Here is an 11254-nt window from a genome sequence, read left to right on the forward strand (position 1 = left end):
GGATAGGTATCTGTATGATATGGGATTAAGGATATGTTGTACTTTGAGTAATCAACTTTACTTAGACTAAAAACCGAAAAAAAAGTCAGACTAAAAACAAAAACAAAGAAAACAGTGAAACCATAACTAGTCAAAACCTAGTTCTCTTTGCGCAGTAATACGGAATAGAGAAAGAAAGATTGGCCCATTAAAACTTGATAAATTATTCCCCTTGCAGCCTATTATGTGTTAGTGCTGTGATGTTTCGAGAGGCTGTAATGTATCCAGCTATGAACGAGTGGGGGGTTGGATGGATCTATCGGTTCAAGGGAGTAGAGGTCTGACGATATGAGAGATCTGTTTCTGATATGCTTTTCTATCTGTAAGTTCCTCTTAACTAGATGGATCAGTAGTGAGATAGTCGGTGCATCGTGTTGTTTCTAGTAGGAAGCGATAAGATGATTGGATGCCAGAATTGTGTGGCTAAGCAGTGGTTGGAATTTCGAGTGGATTTGGTGGATTTCTATGAGAAGAATAGCTATATTGGGAGAGAATATAACTTGAGTGGGGAGGATCGTAGATATCCATTTTTCAACTTCTTTCCAAAATAGTTTTATAATTTCACACTCCCATATCATGTGTATTAGAGTTCCCATCTCTTTTTGACATTTCCAACATATTGGAAAATTGGTAGGGGAGAAATAGGCTAGTTTTCTTGGTGTTAGGTACCAGCGGGTGAATCTTTTTTGGTATTGTTCCCAATGGGACTCACATCTAGACATTTTGGAAACAGATCTGAGAGATTGCAAAATACATAGGCTATTAATGTTTTGTTTGAGGTCTATAGACCATATCTTAGAATATCTGTTGATTAGTGGTATGTGTGAAGGGAGAAGATTTTTGTACCAAAAGGATAATGTGCCCTTAATAAGATTTTTGTTCACTAGAAGGGAATTTATTTTTTCAGGTAATGAGGGAGGTGAGAGTTTAAGTTCCTTTATGACACTGACAATTCTCTGATAGGAATATCGTTGATTGTCAGGAAGGTTATAACTGTGTTTTAGAGTTTGAAAGGTTTTTATCTTTTGATTATCAAAGAGTAGGTTGAAATGTGTAATGCCTTGTGTTATCCAATAGGATAGATCTAGATCTGGAGTTGTAAGATTTAGAATCTGGAGTGGGATTCTTGGATATGCTTTATTCGAAGAGTCTGGGGGATATTTTAGTAGGTGTTTCCATGCCATTAATGTTGATTGTATTGTAGGTATTTCAGATTTTGGGGGTTTTAATCCCAGAAGAATTTTAGTTAAGAGGAATTTGACTTGAGTATTAGAGATATCATTTTCAATTGTGAACCACGGCTTCCCTGGGGTGTTATTCCACCAATGAGTAGTGTTAACTAGATTGGCTGCTATATAATATTTTTCCAGACATGGTAGGCCCAGGCCTTCTTAGTAGTCTGGGTAATATCATATTGTTAAATTTTAGTCTCATTTTTTTCTTGGACAATATAAAAGGTGTTGATTATTTTTTTTAGATCTATAAAGAAGGATTTTTTAATGGGAATAGCTACTGTTCTAAATGTATATAACATATTGGGGAGCACAAACATCTTGAAGGCTGCTAGTTTGCCTGTCCAGGAGAGAAAGTGTTGGGCTAGGTGTTTACACTCTTGTCTAGTTTTGTCCAATAAGGGGAGATAGTTATATTTATAAAGTTTGGAAGAATTGTGGGGTAATTTTATACCTAGGTATTGAAGGGGCATAGATGACCAGGAAAAGTGGAATTGTTTGGAGACCAGGGATTTAATAGATTTCTTTCTTTTTAAAGAGACACAGGCTTCAATTCATCAAAGGGTGTTCGATAACAAAACCCCAGTCCTTAAAATACCGCATTCGGTATTTTACACTTCACTGTGCTAATTCATCAATATTTTCCCATGTGTGGTAGAGGTTCGTTAAGTTACCGAACTACTAGGCTTCAATTCATCAAAGGCTGTTGGATAACAGCAGAGTGGTGCAGAGCAGCTTGGAATGTCCCTGTGTTGTTACAAGCTGATAACAATAGAAGGCATCCAGACATCCCTTTGTGATGTAAAGGTGTTATAGTTACTGTTACTTGTACTGCCTCTGCAGCTCTGAATCTGTCCATCAGTCTTTCTTAACATTTCATTTATTTGCCACAACATAGATGAACTTCCTGGAGACATTACAAATGCCATGCTTGGTGATTTCACCACCAGCATCTTTGCATTATCAAACAGGGCCTGAAAGGGTTACACCACCGAAGGGAATCTGGGGATATATTTTGACCCGTTCTCTCTGCTCACTGCCTGGGGGGTCTGGAAGCTTGTGTGGAGAAGCCTGTGTGACCTATCAGCGGCACTTGCAGGAGAACAGGGGCTGTTTCTATTGGCTGCCTGCTCCTGCTAATCATGAAAACATTCACACAGAAGGCTTTCGAAGCCTGTAAGGACAGGGGAGAGCTGGAGATAAACACCGAATGTGTTAGCGAATGTGGGAACCTTGATGAATTAACATTTGTTGAGCACATGTCGGTAATTTATCTCATTGCTGTGTCATTTCAGCTTCTCATTCGGTAACAGCTTTGATGAATTAACATTTTCTAAAGTGCTTAGTTAAGTCAGCTGTTTTCAGCATTACCGAATGCGGTAATGCTTGATGAATTGAAGCCACAGTAAGGATAAAAATGCCCCTGTGGGGTTCTTACCTCAGGAGGGGTAAGCCTCTAGATCATAATGAGGCTTCCCTCGTCATCTTCATCCTGAGGGATCCAGAAATGTCAGCCTAAGTCTGCAGGCGCATGGTAGAGGCTTCAGCCTCGCCCCTGCACAGTAGAGCAAACCTGTAGGACCCCCTACGAGTTAATTCTATTGATATTTTACTATGACCCAACCTTACCCTAACACAAGACCTCCCTCTCGATGCCATACCCTAACCTCTCCCCCCTGGTGATCATTAACCCTAAGGACCCTACCAGTGATGCCTAAGCTTACGACATCCTGGCGATGCCTAAAGGGGCCCATGCACTGGTTGATTTCAGCCATCGATCGATCTTACAGAATCGATTGATCGTTCAGGAATAGATTCTTTGAAATCGGCCGCAAATCGATCAATAAATTTGAATCGATTTAATCTATCTGACAGGATGGAAAATCTAGGTTGATCTGCTGCTGGCAGCAGACCGATGGCCCATAGAGTTGCATTGGATCTAATGGTCCTATAGTGCATTTAGATCGATTTCTAATAGATTTCCATTAGATTTCATTCTGAAATCTATTGGATATCTGTTCCTAGTGTGTGGCACACATCAGATAGATTCCGGTCAGATTCGACTTGACATGCATCTGACAGAAATCTATCTGATGGTCAAATCTGCTGCAAATCTATAAGTGTATGGCCACCTTAACCCTAAATCCTAATGGCAATGCCTAACCCCCTGCTGACAACTAACACTTTAAACTCCAGCGGCGCCTTGCCCAAAAGATCCCAGCCTAACATTAGCTGCCTTTTTGGACACCACCATGTTAACAGCCGCGATTAGCAGTAATTTGCTATTGTATTGGGCACCGGGGCCATCTGCTGTTGTATCGGACACCGGAAGCATCTAAATTACCGCTTACGGCAGCAAATAGCATAGGAACTTATAGCAGCACCCATTTGCCTCTGGCGCCCTTTTTACCTGTTTTGCACAGAGGGTGTAGCTAGGAAAGGAGCAAGGGCTGGGAGCTGCTGGTTAATCTGTCTACCAGTTAAACTGTCACGGACCCAACAAGGGCAAACAGTTCGAGTTAGGACAACAGCTTGATCCTTGGCAGCGAGCATCTCGTGGAGAGTTTGTTTACTTGCTATGACTCGTCAGAGCTTCCATACCCCCCCCCCCCCCCCCAGCACAAATATATCCTAAGGCCATTCACTGCTACCTGTCTAATCAAAGTAGTTCATTATTTGAATGTTAAGTGCAAAACGGAGGCATGCAGCCAGAAATCTCACACAAGGCAAACTGGGAATTGGAACACAAGTCGGAGATTGGCCCTTTTTGCCCCATTGTGTGTAAAAGAATCCTTGACACATCAGGGGAACGGGAAATTTAAATGAAGTAGAAGCACCTTTGTTCCTGTAAAGATTAACAGGCTGAATAATTAGTAATGCAAATATCAGCGGAATAACAATATAGCGCGCGATGGGGTAAATTATAAATATTAATATACCTAAGATGCATTAGAAAAACACAATCATTATGAAGGCTGATATACTTAAATAATCACATTTATTAGTAGAATGTCAACCCTATTATTAGAATAATGATCTGTTTATACAAATCTGCCTGGCGGTCCTTGGTGTAACAGAGGCGGCACAACCTCATCTCGCCGACGCCGCCAGGTCTAAGACGCCAATTATGAACCGACTGTGTGCGCATCTCACGTTCTTCACTCTGGGGTTAAAAGCGAAGTCAGGAGTGCTGAAACCAGTAGTTCTACAACTGCCTAATTAATAAAACTTAAAGAGAACCCGAGGTGGGTCTTAAGAATGCTATTAGGACACAGAGGCTGGTTCTGCATATCTATCATAAGCCTCTGTGTCTGTACTGTGCTCCCCCAGGCCAGGCTCCATTGGCCCCCCTGCGCTCTTCTGTCTCCCAGAAAAAAAACCGCCATGCTAGCGACATGCACCTTGTCACTAGCAGGCTTTTTACCTTTGTGCTGCCTGTCACCGCCGCTCCCCCACCTCCTCTATATTGCCGCTCCCCGCCTGCGTCCCTTCCCTCCCCGCCTCTGTAAGCTGATTGGAGGGAAGGGAAAGAGATACAAAAGTGACATGAATGTCTGATTGATTGATTGATTGATTGATTGATAAGAAATTACTGTTCACGGTATATATGTTAGCTTCTTTTAGTATTGGATGTTCTATGATAGTTCATTACAACACTGGCAGTTCTAATTCAAAATAACACATTTGTTCATTCTCATTAAAAACTGGCTATGAGATATTTCTAACCATAACATTCTCATGGAAGACTGACCATGAGAGTGTTGCTATCTACAACACTAGTCAAAATATGAGATGAAGTGCAGAGTTTTCACATAAGCAACAATAGTCAGACGTGGTCTATGACGCTTCTAAAGCACGTTGTGATCACGTAGTCATGTGTCTTGTCTGCACAGGCGCACTGATACAAGCACATGGTGATCACGCACCCTTATCTGCACAGGCGCACTGATACAGGCACATGGTGATCACGCACCCTTATCTGCACAGGTGCATGGATGAAACATGTTCTACGCCAGCGCAGACATTGAATTCTGTCTATATAAAGGAGGTAAAATACTTTCGAGTTGGGACTTTTCAAAGGACAAGCAGACATGCCGTCACCAGGTATTTCCCCTCCGAGGTCGCTGAGGTCCCCCGATCTTCTCTGGGTGATGCTGCAATACTTGGTAAGAAACAATATTGATGCTCACTAATTACTCAAATACAATGTAACTATGATTCTAAAAGCCTAGATAATTATTATAACAGGATTGTAGCTCAATAAATCTTACTATTGAACCTTTCCTCAAGTTTTGCTGCAATTCATTTTACGGTGGTGAGCGAAGTTAGAGGGTTTAAAAACCCTTCCCGTGATGCAAAACAGGGAAGCAGGTGGGGAGCCGCGAAATAGAGGAGACAGGGGAGTGGCGGTGACAGGCAGCACAAAGGTAAAAAGCCTGCTAGTGACAAGCTGCATGTCGCTAGCACAGCGAGGATTTTCTTCTGGGGGACATCAGAGCGCAGGGGGGCGAATGGAGCCTGGCCTGGGGGAGCACAGTACAGACACAGAGGCTGGTGATAGATATGCAGAACCAGCCTCTGTGTCCTAAAAGCATTCTTCAAACCCACCTCGGGTTCTCTTTAAAGAGAATTTGTAAGACAAAAAAAAAAAAAAAAGAGATACTTACCTCAGGAGGGGGAAGCCTCTGGATCCTAACGAGGCTTCCCCCATCCTCCGCTGTCCCGGCAATCCAGTGTTGTGATCCTCCGAACAGTGGCGAGGTAAATATTTACCTACCGTGATCCTGCGCAGGCGCACTAGTGGCTGGCTGTTCCATCTAAGGTGTAAATAGCCAAGCCCGATCGTATCCGCTCTACTGCGCAGACGCGAGTCCTTTGCGCCTGCGCAGTAGAGCGGATTGAGCAGGCTTTGCTATTTCCGCCTCACCCAAATGAACAGCCACTAGTGGCCCTGCGCAGGATTGTGGTAAGTAAATATTGCTGCACCTGCGCAGTTCATGTCAGGCTTTATGGAGGAACTTTCGGCTGAGACAGTGCTGGATTCACTCAAGCTTCAGAGGTCGAAGAAGCCTCATTGGGACCCTGAGACTTCCCCCTCCCGAGGTAAGTATATCCCAGAGGGTTTTTTTTGCTACAGGGTTTCTTTAAAAGGGAACCTGAACTGAGTATAAGTATTTAATATAACCACATGATGTACCTGCAAATTAATATTACATGCTTATTTCGCCCTCACTTCTTCTCAGAAGCTCACCATTTTCTTTTAAAGATTCCTTTCAGTACTGACTACTAGATCTAGTCAGACTTGTCTCTCTGGAAGCTGAAACCATTAGGTCCCTTTTCCACTATATCAGTTGCTGCCAGTTATAAGTGAAATGACCACTGATGTGCAAGGTACTGTATAGGTTCCTCTGTGGCTCAAGCATTTCTACTGGTTATTGGAGTGCTGACCCGGAAGTGGATACGGGGTCATCGCCATTTTTAAAATGGAGGATGGATAATTCCATTAATCACAGTGGACAAAAAGGGTGCGGGAGAGGATAAAGATTCATGAGTAGACTACGCAGGGGAGAAGTATGACGTATGTTTGCTTTGACTTATTTTTCCGTTCAGGTTTGCTTTAAAGAGGCACAAAAGTGACATATACAGTAGTATAATGTAGTAAAATCATAAAAAAAAAAATTAAGCCTAAGTCTTAAAGCCAATTTAATAACTGGCACTAGCACTGTTCAGTCGCGTGTGCGGCCCGACATCCTCTGCGCGCACACATGGTGGCTGTCACTTCCAAAGCCCGCATGGAAGCCCCCCTGCTACCAGTGGCGTTGCTAAACTCAAAGATCAGTGGCATGTGCCCCGGATCTATTCTGGGGTGCCCTGGATGTCCCCCAGGCAGAGTCAGCTATGGTGCCTCAATTGGGGGCATGCTGGGAACTGTGGTTCTTCTATGGAGGCATGCTGAGAGTTGTGGTGCCTGAATGGAAGGCCCATGATACATGTAAAAACAAAAAACCGAGGACACCGAGAGCCCAATAGTGTAATATTGTCTGGTAAGCTCAATATATAAAATAATGTCAAAGGTTCTTATACTCACAAAAGGTGGGTTACCATCAGGCAACCACTTGACAGGCAGGTGGGGAGTATTAGTACCTGACCCCACTCAGATGTAAAAGTCGCTCTCTGTAGATAGGAAAATGGGGAAAGAACCCCTCCATCAGGGGTGGACTTAATAGTGCTGTAATATGTACGAACAGAGGCGCCAAGCAGAGTAAAACAATGTTCTAAAAATTATAAAAAGAGGGAAGTCGAGGTGGACTTTCCTCCCTCTGGTAGTGGACATATACTCAAATGCAGAGTAAAAAATATACAATTTATTCACAACTCTATAAAATCGCAACGCGTTTCGCGGTCAACAGTCCCGCTTCATCAGGCAGTATAGGAGCATATAAAACTGGTTCAGGTCCATAAAGCGTGTCACAGAGGCGCTCACACGCTTTATGGATCTGAACCAGTTTTATATGCTCCTATACTGCCTGATGAAGCGGGACTGTTGGCCGCGAAACGCGTTGCGATTTTATGGAGTTGTGAATAAATTGTATATATTTTTTACTCTGCATTTGAGTATATGTCCACTACCAGAGGGAGGTAAGTCCACCTCAACTTCCCTCTTTTTATCATTTTTAGAACGTTGTTTTACTCTGCTTGGCACCTCTGTTCGTACATATTACCCCATGATACATGAAGGTTTGCGCGAGATCACGTGCGTGAAATGCGTACGTGATTACGCGCAAACCTTCATTTACATGCAAACTGTTTACGCGCGCAAACCTTTGCGTGCTACAGATCGCGTGATAGCTGCCGTGATAGCAGTTATCCCACTTTTGTGATTTGAGCCTTATGAGTGGTTAAAATCTGGAACATCTTACCTCAGGAAGTAGTTATGGCAAACTCTCTGCATTTTAAGAGGGCTTGGATGCTTTCCTTGCATTGAAGGGCATCCACGGTTATAATTAATAGCTAAGTCCCGGATTAGTTGATCCAAGGATTTATCTGATGCCTATCTGGAGACGGGTAGGAATTTTTCCCTTTTAAGGCTAATTGGCCCAGGCCTTGTAAGGATGTTTGCCTTCCCCTGGATCAACTGGGATTTGTATAGGTTCAGGTGTTTTTGTTTTTTTATTTTTTTTATTTAATTTCTTATTATTATTATTTTCTGGTTGGACTTGATGGACGGATGTCTTTTTTTCAACCAAACTAACTATGTAAGTTACAGGTGTTCTTAAAAACAATATTTATCTTTTTTGTTGGGGCAGAGTTATTATAATTTGAAACAAGTGTCACTCTAACACACTTGCATTGTTTACGCTTGCTGCGTCCTGCTGTCACGTGCCCTGGACATATGTCATTCCTTCCCTGCAGAAAGCGGGCCTGGCTACCGAGCTGTAAACATGGAAGAGGTGTTGGCTGACACTTTTGGCTAAGTTTTGTTTTCTAGGATTTCCTCTGTGGGCCTTTCTGTTTTATACATCCTCCCTTGTTTTTAGAGCGCTACAAAGAGCTTGTCCTCGCAGCACCCTGCGAATGTTTCCGTCAGAGGGGGACTCAACTTCTGCCAGCTCCAGTGTGACGGGCGCTGGGATCCCGCTGTAGAAGGCTAATCTGCTGCTTTTGTTTTTTCCTGTCTGCCAATCGCACTGGATATTGTGGGGAGCTTATATTAGGATCTGTATAAATTGGATTGTGTTCGTTTTTTAGGCCAAGGTTTTTATGGTATCATTTTTTTTATTCACACATATAAAAACTTGTATACATTCAAATAAATAGTGTGTTATATATATAAAAAATTGATCAATGAAACACATCTGTTATAAAATATGGAAGCCTACAGTTTAATAGGGAGAGGTAACGGGGGAAGCAGGAAAGATGGGCAGCCACTAGAGGTGGAAGTTTGTGTGCAGCCATGTAGTGTGCAAGAGGCATAAAAGGAGTGATCCCGGCGCTTTGATTGGCTCAATAGGCTGCCTGTCAAGTGACAGGCAACCTATCCGGCCAATCAAAGTGCGGCGATCATGTCTGGCAGGCTTCCCAGAGAGAGATCTGGGAAGGATCTATTGGACATAGAGCCTTACCTCTAAGTAAATTTACTTTTTTTTTCTCCTACAGCTTACTTCAGGTGAGCTTCTACAAGGTCCAAACTTAATGTTTTGTTCCAAACAACTTAAAGGGAACCTTAACTGAAAGGGATATGGGTGTTTTCTTTTTAACAATACCAGTTGCCTGGCAGTCCTGCTGATCTGTGGCCTCAGCAGTGTTTGCATCACACATCTGAAACAAGCATGCAGCTAATCCAGTCTGACGTCAGTCAGAGCACCTGATCTGCATGCTTGTTCCGGGGCTGTGGCTAAAAGTATTAGAGACACAGGATCAGCAGGAGAGTCAGGCAACAAGTATTATTTTAAATGGAAAAATCCATATCCTTCTCAGTTTAGGTTCCCTTTAAGTTGTTTGGAGTTGCTGGATAGTGTACTGGTTAAGGGCACCACTTTTGAGGCATTTGGAGACCAGGGTTCAAATCCAGTACCTATTCAGTAAGGAGTTCAAGGCAAGACTCCCTAACACTGCAGGGTGGCCTCCTGAGCGCGTCCCAGTGGCTGCAGCTCTTGAGCGCTTTGAGTCCTACAGGAGAAAAGCGCTATACAAATATGTCTGGATTATATTATTATCATCATCAATGAACAGCAGTCTTCACCGGCACAAACTTGAAATTACATTTGTTTGCCACATCATCACAGCGTTGTGTTTTCCCAGATCAGGCTGATTCCATGCTGAACTAATCTTCCTTTTATTTCCCACCCACTCACCCCTCTCAGGAAGAGCAGCAAATCCTGGAGCGGATTCTCATCTGAGCGCCAGTCTCATAAGATCACCATTTTCTTAAAAAAAAAATGCCTTCCAGTTCCGAACTAGATCTAGTCAGACTTGTCTCAATGGAAGCTGAAAGCTGTAGGATCCTTTTCCATTATATCAGATGCTGTCAGTTAAAACTGAAATGACCACTGATGTGCAAGGTAATGTCCACGGTTCCCTATGGCTCAAGCAATATTACTGGTGTGGAGTGCTGACTTGAAAGTGGATACGGTGTAATCGCCATTTTTAAAATGGAGGATAGTTAATTCTATTGATCACAGCAGACAAAAAGGGATGCAGGAGAGGAGAAAGAGATTGATGAATACACTATGTGGAAGGAAAGTATGATGTATGTTTCTTTGACTTTTAATTTTTAAGTTCAGGTTTGCTATAAAGAGTTACCACAGTAACATATAGTATACTGTAGTAAATTAAACATAGTCATGCATCATTATAATCAAATGAAAATCGATGCCGCTAAATGCATGCCCAAATGACAATGCAACCAATTTTGGGATGAAATTGGTCGCATAAATCGATCGCATATGCTGCAAGATGTTGGGCCGACTTGCTCAATCGCGTGCATGGCGGTAAGTGTGTGTAATATCAGGACGATTGACAAATGCGACCAAACCCCCGGCGCTGTCACACCTAATGTTAAATGTCCCCCCGGTGCCTAGGGCAAGTTATACATTACCGGTCTGCGGCCTCGGCTTGTCCTCTGGGCGCACTCCGCTCCTCATGCACACGCACTCTGACGTGGTTGCCTAGTAAGGGCGCGCTTATGACGTCAGTTGTCATATGCGTGTCACGTTACTAGGCAACCACGTGGCGCGCGTGTATGAACAGAGTGCGCTCAAAACCAGTGGGTCAGACGGAGGCTGCGGCCAGGAATGTATAACTTGCACTGGGAACCGGGGGGACAGTTAGTATTAAGCGGATAGCGTTGAGGAGGTCAGATGCGGCGTCCAAGGCCGATTCCGGATCGATTACAGCATGAAATTGATTGGGAATTGGCCTGCAGTGTATGGGCAGACCACTGATCTCTCTGTAATTAGATTCAATTACAGAGAGATTTGTCT

This window comes from Hyperolius riggenbachi, chromosome 10 (assembly GCF_040937935.1).
Source record: "Hyperolius riggenbachi isolate aHypRig1 chromosome 10, aHypRig1.pri, whole genome shotgun sequence".
Taxonomy (NCBI): domain Eukaryota; kingdom Metazoa; phylum Chordata; class Amphibia; order Anura; family Hyperoliidae; genus Hyperolius; species Hyperolius riggenbachi.